Source organism: Adiantum capillus-veneris, chromosome 2 (genome assembly GCF_014529385.1).
Source record: "Adiantum capillus-veneris isolate H3 chromosome 2, ASM1452938v2, whole genome shotgun sequence".
Taxonomy (NCBI): domain Eukaryota; kingdom Viridiplantae; phylum Streptophyta; class Polypodiopsida; order Polypodiales; family Pteridaceae; genus Adiantum; species Adiantum capillus-veneris.
Genome location: NC_140932.1, coordinates 94733399 through 94752672, shown reverse-complemented (window position 1 = coordinate 94752672; position 19274 = coordinate 94733399).

Sequence of the window (19274 nt, the reverse complement as noted above, 5' to 3'; positions counted from 1 at the left end):
ATGCCAGAGTCTTTGTATTCAGGTTTGATCCCTCATTGCTGAGCGTGGTGAGAATGCTTTTTGTCGTACGAGGTAGAATTCTGAACACCCATTGTTTACCATGGATGATTAATTCTCCGGTGGTCATCGAATTATTCAGGACAAATGCACCTTTGACAATATCTTCACTTCCTATGTTGCAATTGGTGGGCTAAGCAGTCATAGCGGTGCATCTTCTCTTGGAAGCTAGTAGGGGAGAGAGGAGCTTGAGCTCTTACTTTAGGCACATAGAGAAAATTGAATCAGTTATATGAGCATCTAGATCCTTCAATATATTAATGTCAACAAAATAATCTCCCCCCCCCCCCCCCCCCCCATAGATACTTTCTTGAGAAGTAGCACTATGACGTGCGGGCAGCCTCCTCTCTGCCATTGATAGAGTTTTCCCCACGCGCCATAGTGCTACTTCTCCCCCTCCCACTTCTCCCCTAGATTATCCACATCTCTCTCTCTCGCTCTCTCCCCCCCACATACTTTCTTGAGAAGTAGCACTATGGCGTGCGGACGGCTTCTTGCCATGAATGGTCCCCTAGAAAAGTACACACAAAATGTGGCCTACTTATTCTTGTATTTCTTCACCACAAGAGCCAGCATACATAGTAGAATATGTACAAGGGGGTCTATAATGTTAACATGCTAAAGAGGGGATAGAGAGTAGGTGGAACTCGTCAGTGCAGTCTTACTTTTAGGATTTCTACCAAAGATGTCTCTTTTCTAATTGCCACTATGCCTATGAGTAGATATTGCAAAAATTGCAGACCTTCTGTGGGTTCCAGGCTCTAGCTAAATTTGAGCGACATGTCAAAACGTTCTCTGTGGACCATAACTTCATCCCCAACATAGTTATAAATGTAAGAGCTTCCCAGCCTCCAAGGCCTCCTTTAAGGTATCAATTGCTCGACCTTGTGAGTCTTGTGTGTTGACAATTGATTTGATTGATAACACTTGATGCTGAATGGGTCTCTAGGTGTGGATCCCAAACAGCTGCACCTTGTTAACCTTTTGAGTATGGCTTTAATACGTTCAAAAGACTTTGAAGGTGACTTTTAAGTTTTATAGTTCAAGAGTAATAAGAAGAGCCAAATTAAAATTGTAATTTATCATTGAACTTAGCCGACTATAAGATAATGTCAATCTTTTTGTAGGTATGATAAAAGTTTGATATATCTATTGCATACCTGTGGAAAATTTCAAAGAATTATGGGCGTGCTTTTTAACTATTTGATCTAGCATCGGATAAATTTAATTAAATTTTGTGTATTTTAACGCCATGGAAAGACGATTCGAATGCTTGATTTCTTTTTACTATGTAATATTAGCTCAGTCTATGTTGAATATACTTTTGGAATAATTCGTTGTGTAGACATCTAAAGAATCATTGGTGTTTTCTTTCAAATGCAAAAGTCCATTTGGGCAAAGCTAAAAAAGCACCTAGGTTTAGTGTAATCCCACCTCCAAGTTTACCTCTAAATTCTATTTGAAGGTGAAACAACCTACAAAATCTAGAGAATTTTAGTATAAAAACCTTCAAATGTACTCAATTTACCTATATTATTTCTCATATGTAGGTTTTCCAAGATTTTAAAAAAGGTTGTCCAAGGAGGATCACCAAAGTGCTACGTAGATGAGTAAAGAGACCGTCATGACAACACCTCTCACGTAGGATGACATGTTTGCGTGCCCTCACATGCAAGTAGATGGACATCCCAAAGAGGGTAGCACTTGTGAATTGCTCGAAACCTCTTTGAGAACAATGGTTGACCAAAATGCATAACAAAATCCTCATTGAATGATGCAAAAGATAGTCATACTAAAAATTAACACCTTATGGCACTCTTGACCGGCCCAAACCAGTAGAGAGTGTGTGCAATGTGAGGGAGGAGATGGTTGCAAACCGTCACACATTGATAGCTCTCTCCATGAAGAGACCTAGGAAAAACCTCCATTCTAGTGCAAATCCACGTCGATGGAAGGTTAGTTACACAACAATAATTAACATAAACAACCTTGAGTAACATGTAAATATTAAATGGATCATGCAAGCAACCCATTCTTTTAGGAGAGAAGAGAATTCACCAGAAATCAGCGCTAAATAGAGGTTGCATACATAAAGAATTTTTGACCAAAACCAGCAACATTGGAATTTTTGAGGGGAACGTGATAAAATGGATGTAGGGTAAACCGTAAGAGATATCGATACAGGCCACATTTGTTAAAAGCCATGTTTGGCCTATATATAAACAACGCATCCAAGTCTTTTCTCATTGATGCAATGCGCCATTAAAACTTGTCGTAACTGAAAGCTCAAAATTCATTTTATGGATTCCAAGTTTTCTATCTTGAATATAGATAGATTGACTTGAGCTATATCTCTCATGTACAAAACACTATGCACACTTACCTAGTGCAGTGGACCTAGGTCAGGGTTACCTCAAGCTATTAGTCACACTTGTTGATCTTGATATTAGTGGAGTTTAGGAGCCAACATCCTTGAAGGTAGCAATCCTTCGTAACTTACTGAATGACCTCTCCAGCCTTCACAAGACTAAAGCTCGCCTGCTTTCGCGCCTTGCCCTCCATACTCACAGCGTTCATTCATTCTTCTTGAGGAGTAAGAAGATGGCCAGGAAATGGGGCCAGCACAGGCGGTCAACAGGGTATTGAGGCAGAGCAGAGACCCAGGAGCGACAAACAACTCGGCAGCATGCCACCGCATCCAGGGGTAGCTTGGCAAAGCATAGCTTACCCAAATCTGCAGGCAAGCCCATGATATTGGGGGCAACATTGTCCACTTCCGCCATTCTCTGTCTCGGTGGATGGCGGTTCTGATGACGGCACCTGGCAAGGGCGTCTCTGGAGCTGAATGAGCAGCAGGGGTAGGTGTGGGTGAGATTTGAGATCTGTTGTGATGACTGCTCCCCTGGGTGTCCTCTGGCTCGTGTAAAGAAGTCTGTGATCTATCTCTGAGGTTGGCTCTCCCGCGATGTCCTCATCAAGCTCTCTCTATGTCTGCGCAGCTCTAGTAGAAATAATCCAAGACATCTCTGATCCTCCTATCTCATGACTCTAGAAGATGGTCCAAAACCCTCTTTTGACCAGACAGTGGAAATGGCCTCATATCTTGTAGTACACTGGGCAATGACGTGTAGTGTAGCTCTGTCTCTGACTCTAGGTGACATAAATGGCCTCTGTTGGTACCCCTCGAAATCGGCCAGTCTCAATCTGAAGCTGACGTGAGGATGGGAGCATCTGCCCAATAGCACACCGTATCCCATAAGATAAGCGTGTATCCATGTATGCAGGCCTAGTCACAAAGCCGTCCTTTGTGAGTTGGAGAAGATGCTCTCTATAGAAAGCCATCTTCGTGCCCAACTCCTGTGCCGACTGTATCCATATGCTCCTGGTATTAAGCTAAATCAGATCCTGACATATGAGTATGATGATCTTTGTCGGTGTGAGAGATAGGGGAGGGTGCATCTAAGGAGTACTGGAACGGAGGCAATCTATCCATGCTGAAACCATGTGACTAAAATCATGAGGACATCTACCCATACCAACATGTTGTGTCACCCTCCAATGCTAGCTGTCGGGATGACTCCAAGGCTAGCCGAGCGTATCTGTATCTGGGGAGGTCCCATATACTGTATATAAAGGATACTAATCTAGTCAATGCCTCGACCACGAGGGGTGGGGCGCTAGCTCAGCTCGAATAATCTCATGTGTCAATGAGGCCTTAGCCCGAATCATCCGAGAGATCACAGAGATAGAGGCCTTATCAAATTTGTCGGCTATGGCCTCAAAAAACAATGCCCCAGTCTTTTGTTCACTACATCGACCGATGCAAGCTCATGAAGCCAAGGCGTTAGTCGGATTCATTGGTTCGTGTTGGTTGCAAGTTTCTTGAAGCTTTAATTCACATTGTCTCCTCCCATTATTTGGTCCCAAGCCCATAACTAGAGTGCTTCATTAGCCGTCTTTGTATTGAATTGAAGTAAGTCCGAGAGTAAGAGAAAACGAGAAAAAGGAGAGAAAAGGTAGGAGTTGGATAGAGAGAGAGCGAGAGAGCTTTGTTTTCCAAAAATCCTATTACCTTAAGTTGACATGGTTGTGTGTCTAAATTTTGTCCTTAGCTTTTATATTGCATTAATTCTTTGATTCAATCTCGCTGTATTGTGTGCATTCTTGTCATAGTATGTGTGGCTATGTCATTTGAAGATTCATGAGAGTATATATTCTCCAAAGAAGAAAATGGAGAGAGAGAGAGAGAGAGAGAGAGAGAGAGAGAGAGAGAGAACTTGTTACCTTTCATGAAAGCAAGTTTTCTTGTTTCTTAATTGGCACCATCTCTAGTGCGTTACAATCCTGATGTCTCAATTTTTAGCCATGTACATCGCAAAAGAACCATAAGAAGAGTTAGAATTTATATAAAGTGATGATATGGATCGTTTGAAATATATTCACTTATAAATGTTGTTCACTTTTTATGTTTGGAAAAAAAAAAACATGTAAGTCTCCTTGCATGGGAGAATTTGCACACTCCTCCCCAATTCTTATAATACGAGGAAACGTTCCATTCTCATGATAGCGTGCAATTTTTAGCGTCTTCATTTCATTGCATCATTAGTATTGATGAGTATAGAATTCAATGTATTTTACGTACCCTTTTGTTTCGACATTCATTTGTCAATTATCGTAAACGAACAAGATGATGATTGCTAAAGCTTTGTAAACGAGTTTGACGAAATGATGTTTGCTTGTTCCTATTGCAATCTCATCCTGGATTCTTGTTCATGTGAAGGCATTGTGTAAAGTTACATAATTTCAAAGAGTTGACTGAACTGAAGGAAGTGTTTAGAGAGAGACGTTTCCTTAAACCAGCATAAAACTTCGTCATAATAGCAACACAATCCATCCCTAAATTGGACCACCCTGTAGGAATCCGATATTATGATTTCTTGCATTTCCATCTTGGAAATGAACTTCGTTGCTATATGGCAATCAGGACATACCCTTGAGTTTTTGCCTACCTGGATGGTTGATCCTCGAGGAGTACTTATGAGCCCAAAGGCGATAGCTAGTTTCTTTGGATGCCCATAACTATAATCTCCTTTGTCTTCAACAACTATGGTATTGGAATGTTGATACTTAGCCCCCCGTCTTGGCTGCATTTAAGGATTTAAGTTTAGCATAGACATCATCTGATCGTGGATGGCTGTCATCTCCAACCAGGAAGGAATGTACATGATGCTGAACCTCAATGTAAGCCTTGGCTGGCTTTTTCCATACTCCTAAGAACCTTCTCATGTCTTGTATCCTTGTTTCATCCTTTTCCATACCTGCAATGGTATAGATGTTAAATATCAATGTATAGCAGTTGCATAACTGCCTTTATCGAGCACCCAATTGAAGCAACATTCTCCTAATGTCACATCGTTATGTGTATTATAAGAGCCAAGCAAGGAGGTCCATCCGATAATATCCTGAAAAAATTGTATACTTTCCATTAGATCCTTTGTATCCTTTAAAAGTCCTACTCCACCAAGGATATCCAACATAGAATTATAGTGCTCTAGGGTAGGTTCCAAGTTATGGTCTTGCCGTATGAACTTGAAATGTCGGCATGCCTCCTCAACCTTGTCTGCATATTGCAAGCAGGAACAAACTGATGAAAGTCAATCATTTGGATTGAGTCATGAATGTAGCATGCCCTGAAAATAACCATAAGCCAAGGAGAAGTTTCTCTGTAGAGAATAGCCAGGAATTATCGCACTCCAGGTAACAATAGTTCTTACTGGCAATTGCTGCAATAGCATGTGAGCATCCTCTAGAGTCCCGCAACTTGTGTACATATTTATTAGTGCGTTGCCTATATGGAAATCAGACTCAAGTCCCTTGTCGTTTACCTGTGCATGAATGGATTCTCCATGTTTTAAAGCAACAATGCTGGTACAAAGCCTTTATTAGGGAACAAGTGTAACCCTATCTGGCTCTGTTCCTCTCCGCACCATCCCTTCAAACAACTAAAGAGCCTCCTTCAAGGCACTCCATGGCACACGATCTTTGTAAGGTAGTCTATCAAATACTACACGAGCCTCCCCCATGTTGCCGCACTCGACATACATGCCAAGAAGGGAGCTGCCAATAAATGGGTCGGTATCTAGGCTCCTTCCAATAACTTGGTCATGTATCCATTTGCTCTGCTCTTCAGCTGCAATGCTAAATCATGCTTTGAGAAGCGCAACAAAGGTGACTTTGTTCGGTTGACGACCCTCCCACTCCATTTGCTTTGCACAATGAAGTGCTTCCTCTGCTTGACCATGATGTGCGTACCCTGTGATCAGTGTAGTCCATGTTACAACATTTCTGTGTGGCAATCTACTAAAGAGCACTTGGGAAACATCAAGCCTTCGGGTCTTCATACATGTCAGCCAATGTACCGCCAACAAAACCATATGATTCGAAAGGACCATCTGCCAATAATCCTGAGTTGAGGATCTCATGATAAAGAGCAACAGCTTGGTCGTTTTCACCGAGCCTAGCATGGGACGAAATAATGGCACCCCAAGTAGAAGAAGCAGGTTTTTCTATAATTATATAAATTGATTATCTTGGGCAAGATTCCCAAAGGATGCATGCATGTGAATTAAGGAGATTGCCAATGTAATATTTGTTTCCAGATCATTTTGTAATATGAACTTCTGAAGTGCTTCTCCAGCTGAGTGGTTACACTCATCTATACAGCTCTGAAGCTCTAAAGCTGACTCTGAAGCTAATTAAGGAGCCCGGGGTGATCCAAGCTATTATCAAGGTCAAGGAGTGGAAATGACCCTCTGCCACTTCCATCAGCTGGCAAGGAACTGCAAGGGAAGCATGCATTATTTCAGCCACAACACTGCATGTCGATCTAGAACCGGCAAATCATTAAAGCACAAATGCATGTGTGAAAATTGATTCATTCCCCTTGTCAACTACCTGTGCATGAATTGATTCTCCATGTTCAAATCAATAATGTTGGTACAAGCCTTTATCAGAGAAACAATGTAACCTATCCGGCATACAAGCATGAATTCATTTTTCAACAGCCCTTGACTAAAATATCGTCGTGAATTCTTTTTCCCATATCAGTGCTTGTGTAATGCCACATGCCTTCAAGATGCAAGTGCAGGTGATTGCATTTGGAGGAATGCCATCTCTTTGTATCTAGAGCTTTTTGGCCCTGTCCCTGTGATCTTTAAGTCAAAATATTCATGTCCTTTCTCAATTGATCCTAAGCTTTCACATACTTTAAAAAATGCAAGCAAAGATAACTACATCTGGGGAGGGCCCTTCTCTAACATTTTCTCAAAATAAGTTAGTGCTTCCTCCCAATGGCCATGTTCACAATAACCTGCAATGAGGGACGTACTCCAGGAGACCTTGTACTAAAGAGTTTGTCAAATACAAGAGAACCAGATTTGGCATACATGTCTACCAATACATTTACAAGTGAAAAGGGATAAGGGAAGGGTGAGAGACTTTCTCCTTTAATCTCTCTCTCTCTCTCTCTCTCTCACTCTCACAGCACTTCTTTGAGGTGAAGAGCAATCACCTCTCTGTGTCAGGGCCGATGAAAATGCAGCAAGAATGTTCACGCAAGGTGAGGAGGTGCAGGTCGAAGGAGGGAGGAAAGGGCAAGGAGAGGTGGAGGTAAGAGGAGCAGGATAGGAGGGGGTAGAGGATGGGTAGGTTGATTGCACTACAGTGCTAGCGATGGCCAGGGGAAGCGGAGAGATTAGGAGAGAAGAAGAAGAGAGTTTTAACGTCGTAGGAATGATTTTTTTTTTAACGTGATCCAGTAGGGCCCCCCCTCCACACTATCTAGCACGGGCAGCTTCAAATGGGATCTACGGTTGAGGTGATTCGGATCGTCAGATGCACATTTGTAAATTCGGGACATCTGGTAAATTCGGGGAGAAAAATAAATTCGGATAGGCTTGTACTTCGGGACAGTCCACACCCCATGTCTTGAATCCAGGACCTCCCCACTATGAGCCATGTGCACTAACCACTACGTCTGCATGCGTTTGTTGAAATATAGGGGATTCGAGTATCTCATATTGTAAATGTCGACCGATTAGTAAATTCGGATAAACTAGTAAATTCGAGAAAATTGCCAAATCTAACGGTCTACGAATGGCGTGCCTCGAGTTTTCCTCCTCCACCATTGATCCCATTTGAGCATGCCCGTGTCATATAGTGATGAAGTAGAGCCCCCCCGTAGAAAAAAAAAATCCCTCAAAAATCCCTTCTGATGAATCTCCTCATGTATCTGCTCACCCTTTGCGATTGCTCCAATGTTGCCACATGCTTTTTAAATACATGTACTTGTGCTTGCATCAGGAGAAAGCTCCTCTTGTTTCATTTTGTTTTACAGTACTTGAAAGATTCTTCACCTAGACCATTTTGACGTCCAAGAGACTTTATCAGGGATTGAAAGCTCATCAAATACCTTCCATGCCTTTGAAAGAAGATGAAATTTAGCTTACATGTCAATCAAAGTTGTGCATAGCAAGCTATCTTTTCCCAGAAAACCATTACTGGCAATCTCTTCATTGATTTTTCTCCCCTTCTTTGCTGATTTTGTGCTCATACATGCTTTCAAAGCACAAAGAAAGGTCACGGAATCTGAAAGCAGGCCAATCCATTTCATTTGTTCAAAACAACTAAGGGCCTTCTCGTTGTGTCCATGTTCATAATATCTTGCAATTAATGCATTCCAGCACACTACATCCCCATCAAGAAACTCATTGAATAGTTGATGCACGTATGCTTGGGCCTTTCATTGTGCCCATGTTCACAATATCCTGCAATTAATGCATTCTAGCACACTACATCTCTATCAAGAAACTCATTGAATAATTGATGTGCCTTTGCAAGCAAACCACATTTTGCACTCGGGGTGCATTGCTTCCTGTCCGGAGTGTGGACTCTTGGAAATTGCAAAATTCTCCCCACAGGGGCAAGACAAGAAATCTCTTATGTGTTTTTAGCAGATGCAAAGTGAGGGCCTCTCTCCAGATGCAATCACCTTTGCATGCATCTTGAAGGCATGTGGCTCTATGCAAGATGTTGAAACTTTCTCCTGAAGTGACAACCTTTGCTTGCATCTTCAAAGCCTACGGAGGCTAAAGATCTCTATAGAATGTCAAAGTGTACATGCAGATATCATTCGCAAAGGTTTGTTTGGGATCTCAAAAGTAGAACACCCCTCGTGGTTATTTGACACCCCCTCTCTTAGGTGGGATCAATGGTCCTTATTAATTGGGTGCGGCGAGATTGGTTTTGCATCGTTCGATGGTGGATTGATCCCCAAGTGATCATCATGTGATCACAATCAAAGTAAACCCCAACGAAATTTGATGTAAACATCAAGTGATCCCCCAATCAAGATGTGATCACCTTGTAAACCCACCTATTCCAAAGTGAACATCGTGTGATTCCTACCATCCCAAAGTGATCTCCAAGTGAACATCGTGTGATCCCCACAATCAATGTAAACCCCAAGGAAATTTGATGTGAACATCAAGTGATCCCCCGATCAAGATGTGATCACCTTGTAAATCCACCTATTCCAAGTGAACACCGTGTGATCCCCACCCAGCCATATCATTTTATGTTCTCACCCCCATTTCAAGTGACACATGATAGCTTAGTGGGAGAGCCATTGCCTCCTGTGCATTAGGTGGTGGGTTCATATCGTGGAGACAGACCCGACCAAAATCTTTTTATTCTTGAGAATAAACGGACGGTCCACATCATCTAGAGATCGTGGACCGTCAATCTCACATGACAGATACAACACCCACATCTTGGGGATGGTTTTGTGTAGAATCTGAGGCATAATGCTATTGAAGTAACCATGAACCCAAAATCAAATATCCAATAGAGTGCCCGAATTCTAATACCTAATGTAGTAGCCTAAACTTTTGTAGTGCCCATGTATTGTTGAACCCTCTTAGAGTCCACTTCACAACTTGCCAATGCTCTTTACCTAGATTATCCATGAACCTACGCACACCTCCCATGGCCTTGTCCAGACCATAGCATACATTAGAGAACCTATCACTGTAGCATATGGAACTTTAGACATGTAGATAGTCTCCTCTTGTGTCGTTGAACATAAATTTTTGGTTAGTTTGAAGTGACTAGCCAAACGTGTAGAAATCAGTTTTGCATCTTGCATTGCAAACCTTTCTAATATCTTCTTGATGTAATGCTCTTGAAATAGCTTTAGTGTCTTCTTAATCCTGTCCCTTGATATCTTCATACCAAATATCTGCTTTGCAACACCTAAATCTTTCATTAAAAAAGATTTAAACAACTCTTCTTTTAGGTCTTTGATATCCTGCATGTTAGTACTTGTAATTAGCATGTCATCATCATACAACATTAGGATGATGAACTTCCCATCTCCCAAATTATTCATGTACACATAGTGATGTGAGTTGCACCTTCTAAATTTATGATCCATCATCCATCGATCAAACTTCAAGTACCACTGTCTTGATTATTGTTTAAAACCATACAAGATTTTCTTTAACCTGCAAACCATTTTCTCCTTACCCTTTTCTTCGTACCCTTTTGATTGAAGCATATAAATTTCCTCCTCAAGTCACCATGAGGGAATGTCATGTTTACATCCATTTTCTCAAGATTTAAGTCATGAACATCCACAAGGCTTAAGACAAGCTTGATTGAATTCATTTTCACAACATGAAAAAATATTTCATTGAAGCTAGAAGAAAAGCAGGTCGCTTTATGAAGATGGCACAATATATGGTGCTTTACAACATTCAATTTGACTTGAGGTTGTCAAGGGTGCTGCTTATGTACTTTTCCTACCAAAGCCTTGCAATCTAAGACTCCTTATGAAGAATGTCATGATAAGAGTCCATCTGTTGATCACGTGCATGTCTTTGGTTGCTTAGATTATGCTTTAACCACAAAAGTAGCGTAAATTTTTTTTGGACAATAAGGCTGTCAAATGCCTTTTTGTTAGTTACAATATTAAAAGTAGGGTTATAGGTTATACCATCTGCAAACAAAGTGTGTCTTGGTTTCATGAGATGTTGTATTTGTGGCGGATTATGTTCAGTCCTTGTTATCATGTACGAGAGATAGTAATGTAAGCTCCCATGAAATTTATGTTGCCTCTTTTTAATGGTGGAAACTTGAATGTAAGTTCTAGTGAGGCAAATGTATAGCCTATGGGGGTTTCCAAAAATGTCACAATCAACCTATTATCGATGTAGATATACATGATGGACTTGATGTGGAAAGGGCTGAGGATGAAGAGGCTAGGGGTATGCTTTCATGGCTAGTGCAAACTTCACACGATAGTAAATTGGCTGCACCTTATCAAGTCATGTTTGTTTAGGTTCTCTCCATGCATCATATGCATCCGATTGTTATGCTTTGATTGTTTCTAGTCTATGTGATGAAGAAGAGCCTCTTTCTTTTGATGAAGCACAATGCAAACAGAATATGATGCACTTATAAAAAATGAAACATGGACTTTATGTGATTTGCCTCTAGGCAAAAAGACCATTGCTACAAAGTGGGTTTACAAGTTAAAATGTAACATGGATAGTGAGATTGATTGTTATAAGGTGATACTTGTTGCAAAAGTTTATGCACATGAGAAAGGCATTGACCATGAAGAGCCTTTTTCTCCCACTTGTCATATGACTACTACTTGTTTTGTATGTGCATTGGTAACCTATTTTGGATGGAATGTACATCAATCAGACATTGTTGCTGGCTTGCTGCCGCTTTCTTAAACAAGACTGATGACCCTAGGAAACCATCAAGCTACCAAGTTTGATGCATTATGCACATTGTTGTCACAAGAGTCACTTTCAAGAAAGAATAGGGCTAAATAGCATGCAATTGACAAGGCGTTTACTGTTGCTCAAAGATAAGGTGGTAACGTGGAGTAGTAGATCACCTATGTCTAGTATTTTTTATGGCAATAATTCATCTGGGAATTTTGGGAAAAAAGGCAAGAAGAAGATGCATATCCATTATTCAAGGTTAATGATCACTTGATTAAGCAATGTCCTAAGTTGAATACAAAAGAAGCCAAGAAGAAAGAGGCTAGATCTTCTACCAATGCAACTATTGCAAAATCTTCTATGAATGGAGATTGTGATGTTGATATAGATATAGAATGCACATTGCTGTTATAGGAGTCACTTACAAGAAAGAACATGACTAAACACCTGCTAAACTTTGTGCAATCGAATAGGTTTTCATTGCTGCTCAAAGAGGAGGTGGTAATATCAATGCAGGTTCTTCTATGAGTAGAAAATCACCTATGTCTAGCACTTATGCTGACAAAAATTCGTATGGGAATTTTGGTGAAAATGGCAAGACGAAGACGTGTTTCCATTATTGCAAGATTAATGATCACTTGAAGAAGCAATGTCCTAAGTTGAAGACAAAAGAAGCCAGGAAGAAAGACGTTGGATCTTCTACTAGTGCAACTATTGCATAATCTTTTGTAAAAGGAGATTGTGATGATGATAGAGATGCAAAATGGGCATTCAATGTATAGTGTACTTATGATCCTTTTGTCCATAATGCATGTATGCCAATTGTCACATGTTTAATAGTACAAATCACATTACTTGGCATCATGACTTATTTAGGTTGTTCCTCATGGGAATACGACCACTTGTGTCAACAATGCCTCTTATCTATTCAAGGGAGTTGGAAAGATTGCGCTTACTGTTGTGAATGGTAGTTCTTTTACACCTGTCAATGCACTTTATATACCGAGAATAAAAAAATACATTTTGTCTGTATCTACACTTGCAAGACTTGGTTTTGTTGTCAAATTTAGGGATGATAGATGTACAATTCATGATCTCAGTTTCGGTGATAAAATTTTTGCATTTGGAATTATGTGTCGTGGGTTGTATAAGCTCACTTTATATGAAAAGTGTGGGAAAAATTTTGCAAATGCAATCATGGATTCAAAGATTATTTCAGATGCAAAACTTTGCCATCCACGTTTTGGGCATTTGAATTGTACTAGTTTGTTGTCTTTGCAAAAATTTGATATGATTGCTTCTTTGCTACCTCTTGAAGAACCTTCTAAGCGTTGACAGATTGTCAAAAGGATCTTTTGCTACTTGAGAAGTGGCACTTTACGTCTTGGGTTGTTTCATCCCGAGGGGGGATCATTTTTGCTAGATTTGCATGCTTTTTCAAACTCTGATTGGGCTAGTTGTTATGACACACAAGTGTCCACAAGTGGTTTCTATTTCATGCTTGATAGTTCATGTATATCATAGTTGATAACGAAGAAACCTACTATGGCCACTTCTAGTTGTGAGATTGAATACAGTGCAATCTTCACAGCTACTATGCCTGAGTGTGTATGGCTCAGACTCCTTATGGCTGATTTGGGTGTTGGACAAGACATTGCCAACACCATCCATACTAATAGTCAGAGTGAATTGGCAGTTGCAAGGAGCCCAATTTTTCATGCTTTCATTATCACTATGTTAGGGGAAGACTCTTAGAAAATCTGGTCACAAGGCATTTTGCAAAGATTTGGGCTTGCTTCCGTCTCTAAATTGATTATGTCCTTAGGGCACGATACTTCCTTATACACCATGTGTTAGCTCTCATTCATTGCATCACTCCTAAGAGAAATTTGCTACCATATATGTGGTAATGATGTCTGTGAACACACTTAAGACTGCCGGGGCACTTTTTCCCTCACTAGGTTTTTTCTTGTATGCATTGAATATACGTGCATCACTCTAGGTTTGTACTAAGCAATATAGTCTCTATTGTGTGTCTTGAGATTTTTCATTTTCTCCAAGCTATGTGTGCATGCCTGCAACTCTAATTCCAACAAGAGAAATATGATGTACTTGGCACGGATTTAGCCCATATGTACATGAAATGTGGTGCCCTTACTAAAGCACATAAATATTGATGAAATTATTGTTCAAACGGTCGTCTCTCACAATGCGTTGATTGTAGGATATGCTCAACATGGCTGTGGAAAGGAAGCTTTGGCTTGTTTTAATGGTTTACAAAGGGAAGGCCTTTTTCCAAATGCAATCACGTATGATTCCACCTTGATAGCTTGTGTCCTTATGCAAGACCTTCACATGGGTCATAGAATTCATGATCAAATAAAGTTCTAGGGTGTGTGACATATCCCACACCACTTATGGAGCCCTTCCCTAACTAGTTACGCATGTCCAGACATCCTAGATGATTTCCACACACACACACACACACACACACACACACACACACACACACACACACACACACACACACACACACACACACACACACACACACACACACACGGTTTGTGAACATAGTACACTTGCACATGAGTCCTTTTGGAGGGTCAAAATAGCCGCTTAAAAGGTATACACGAGTTGATTACCCTCATACTTGGGGAAAAAAAAAGGCAATTCACTGGTATGCAAGACCACAAAGTTGAATCGAGCAAAGCAGACTTTGGATGTGGAGAACTTGCAGTCTATCATGTTGACACATATTCAATGTACCATCACATTGAGTGAGTTATTGAAGATAAGATCGCATCTATGGAAGGATCTGCAAGGCACCTTAGAAAAAATGGGCATAATGGGAATAACCAAATAAAACATTGAAGAGTTTCATAAAGAAGAATCTTGGGGAAAAATTATCAAATATGTACCTATGAACAAGGTAGGATATTACTGTGGAGAGATGGCTTATAAGTCATTATGCAAAGGAATCTCTTCAATGTAAGCATGCACATTAGTTAGTACGAGTAGTCTCTCCTCTCCCCAAAGCAATCTTGATGATTGGGTTGCATGTCATGATCTCGCAACATCTCTTCAATGGCAATATGAACATAAATTAAAATTGTGTTACATACACCATCTTCCTTTTGTAAACTTGCTATTCTTGAACAACTTGCCCTCTCTTCCGTTGAATTATCTTTGAAAAGTGTACACACACATGTGTGTGTGGGCACGCGTCGCATGCACGCGCGCGTGCACACACACACACACACACACACACTCCCACAAAGCGAGTATGAGCTACTTTGAACATGTGGAATTGTAAATGATGGGAATCGCGTCCATACTGAGTTATTCCATTACCAGAATCAGTTATGGGGGTAACTGGCACAGAGAAGAGTCAGTCAAAGAGCCAGTAGAGAGCTATAAATAGGGCCCATTATTTCATTTGTAGGGATGGAGTACTGAATCCCTAATCCCACAATCTTGAGCCTAGCGTTAAGAGCCATTCATACTTTGTAATTCTCATTAAGCTGAAGGCTTACTTGTCTCATAGAGCACATTTGTGCACAATTGTCTGATCTGAATAATACAACTCCACTTTCAGTATCAATCTCTTTTTAGTTCCATTCTTATCTTTCAATTACTATCTGGTCTGATATGAAGTCTTATGTCTAGTCTGAACTAACTCTAACCACCAACCTGGAAAAGCTATCTGAAAGTTTCCAGCTCATTCCATTTTGGCAATCACGGTGGCTTGAGCTAATTTTCTCTTGACAGACAGACTATCTCCTAGTTGGTGTTAGAGTAATCACAATCAATCATGCTGCCCAAAGGAACATCATGAGGCAAAAGGCTAGCTATGAGCTTCACGGAGAATCTGGATCGCGTCAGCCCAGTATCAAAAGAGTCAAAGCAAGGTTTTGAGACAGAAAGAGAACCTGGGAATGAGAACAATGTTCCTCTAGGACCAAGAACAACTCATGAATCGAGGGATTCACAACATTCATCTCATTACATGCATAGACATGGTGAGAGAGAAGAACTATGCAATAGATCCCATGGATCCCGGCATAGCCAGTGACATGTTGAAGTAAGTGAGGGCAGCAAGAGAAGACATGATTCAACAGGACACAAGTCAACAAAGCAAGTTGAGGATATAGTGACTGAAAAATAAACATAAAATGACTAAGAAGTTGATACCGATCATTACAACAAACAAAAATCTAAGGACAAGAAATGGGTTTCCAAAACCAGATCCAACAGTCACGAGCATTTCACTAATATGAAAATATCATTTCTAGTATTCAAAGGGGGCAAAAGGATGATCCGGATGTTCATATCCAATCATTTGAGTAGTATTCTGAGCTTAAGGTTATCGATGAAGATGAATGGGGAGAGTATTTTCCCTAGACACTTAAGGGGGCAACAACTCAGATCATACAATAAGCTCATCAAGGATTTTAGATTAGAGTATTCAAATAATAGAGGGGATGAAGTCATATTATGTGAGCTTGACAAGATCAAGAAAGGGAAGTTGTCAGTCAGAAGTTATGTTGCAAAAATCAAGAAACTGGCCAAACAATTACAAGAACCTCCTTCTGAAAAGAGGATGAGAGCCCAATTTCTAAATGAAATGACTGGCCCTTATATAATCCATTGTAAACCTAGAATATTCTCATTGTCTAGAGTGCTAATGCAAGTGCTCTTGCTCCTACTCTCCTTCTCCACTTACATGCATGTGATCGAGGTTGTACAAGTGTATGTGCAAGGGAGGAATTGTGTGTGGACGTGATTGAGCATTAGCAACGGCACCAACAATAACGAGATGGTCAAGCAGCGCTAGCAAGATTCTTCTTCTCTACAGTGTAGGGATCCATCATTCACTGCGATACAGGGAGGTGAGTGACACACCCTTTGCACTTTACTGAGCTTGTCAACACCCTAGCTATGTGCTTGCAACCTTTGTGGCTCACACACGACGTAAGGAAATCTCCCTATCTCCGATAAGTATGACAAGAGCGTACAAAGGAGAAAGTGTATAGTGGGTGTATAGTTTCCTCCCAATTTTTGAGGAAGGAGAAAAGGAATATTGTATGTACACAATCAACTTATTTTTTAGGAAGGAGAGAAGGAATATTGTCAGTACACAATCAGATTATGTTACTAGAATAATAGGGGCGCTTGTTTCTATACAAAGGTATTGATGCGAACCCATTTGGCAGCTGTGCATTAGACAACATACTTCTGACCTTCTCTTGTATGGTCCTATTCATCCTCTCAGCAACACCTTTTTGAGGAGGATTGTAAGGAGCAGTAAGTTCACGTTTTATACCTTTTGACTCACAAAAGTCCTGAAAGGCCTTTGAAACATACTCTCCACCATTGTCAGTGCATAAGCATTAAAGCTTCTTGCCACTCTGATTCTCCACAAGTGTCACAAACGTTTTGAAAACACTAAACGTTTCATCCTTGTGCTTGAGAAAGTAAACCCATACTTTCCTTGAGTAATCATCTATAAATGTCATAAAGGAAGAAGCTCCCCCTAGAGATAGGTTAGGCATAGGTCCACACAAATCACTATGAACAAGTGCCAATTGTGTATCTCCTCTACTGCTTCTATGCTTATGTGGCTGCTGTGTTTGCTTACCATACAGACAATGTTCACACAATTTGAAATCATTAAATGAAAAGCCAGGCAAATAACCAGAATGAGACAAGATTTCCATTCCCTTCTTGGACATATGTCCTAACCGGCTATGCCACAAAGAAACGTTCGACTGCTCGGTTACATTGATTACATTTTTAGAGACATTTGATACATAAATCATGTAAAGTCCTCCAGAATTTACTCCATGTGCTACTGTCATAGAACCCTTGGATATCTTCCACATGTTTTGTCCAAAAGTGGTGACGTAGTCAGCATCATCAAGTAAACCTGTGCTGATCAAGCTCTTTGTAATTGCAGGAACATGTCTCACATTATTCAGCGTGAAAGAAGAGCCATTCTGAAACTTCAATTGAACATCTCCAACACCTAAGATCTCACATGTCTGCCTATTGCCTAGCCGAACATGATCTTTAGTGGTCACATAAGAGGTAAACCACTCCTTGTTTGGAGACACATGAAGGGATGCCCGTGAGTCTATAATCCAGTCACTCAGTGCATGTCCATCAGATGCTATAAGAAGAGTTGAGTCCATTGTATTCTTCAAGAAGTAGATGTCTCCTGACACTAGACTGTCATCCTCTGCAACAGTGTTTGTCACATTTATTTCTTGAATCTTCATTGAGGACTTGTTCTTCTCACCATGGTCTTCAACTTTCTCTTTGCCTTTTTCTGCTTTCCATTCTCTGCAGTCTCTTTTCATGTGACCCTTCTTGCCACAATGGTAGCATTCTATGTCACTCTTGCCTTTAGCATTGCGGGACTTGCTACGAAACTGATTCCTCTTTCCACCTTTGTCCTTTTCTTTGGTCTTTCCCCTGACAAATAAGGTTGTTCCTTTGCCTTTGTCCATTGTCTTTCTGTTGGTTTCTTCAGTAAGCAGACTGCCTTCTACACCTACTATGCTCAAACCATCTGGAGGTGCAGAATTACTCAAAGATGTGCGAAAAGTGTCCCAAATTTCCGGCAATGTGATCAATAGGAACATAGCTCTAACAGGTCCATCAAACTTGACACCTTGAGTTGACAACTGACTGTAGATTGTGTTGAATTCATTCAGATGATTGGACATAGGTGTCCCTTCTTTCATCTTCAAGTCAACAAGCTTCTTAAGCCAGTATACCTGTGAAGCTGCACTCTGCTTCTCATAAAGATCACCTAGCTTTGTCCATGCTTCATAAGCCGACATTTCGTTTGCTACATTGAAGTAAATGCTTTCTGCCAAAGTCAGCATAATGGTAGAAAGTGCCAATTCATCCATTTCGCTCCATTCATCTTCGTCCATATCTTTTGGTTTTATCCCCTTGAGCTTTATAGGTTTTATCTGCTTCTTTTGTACCAACATGTGCCAAATCTGCTTCTTCCACAATGGGAAATTGGTTCCCTCCAGCTTCTTGATATTGTAAAGAGCAGTGTCATGTGATCCAGCCATAGCTACGCTTCACAGTAGTTTACTTTCCTGGGAAAAATTCGGCAGAGTTTCCCTTGTAAACTGACCTCTGAACCAATATCAACCTGATGAACTAGTGGATGTCGCCTACAGTCTGCTCGCTTACAGTCTGTGTGTAGATGCGCCCGTGGCGTATGTGACACGCCTCCAAGAACTGTGAGTCGTCCTTCGATGTGTAGACAGCCACAAATCTGCACTCTGAAAGTGCAAATATCCTCAGATCCTGCAGTTGTAGGCCGAAACCCCAAATTTGCAGAGTCGGATCTGCACCCGCCGAGACCACGCAGTCGAAAATGGCCTGCGCAGAACTTTG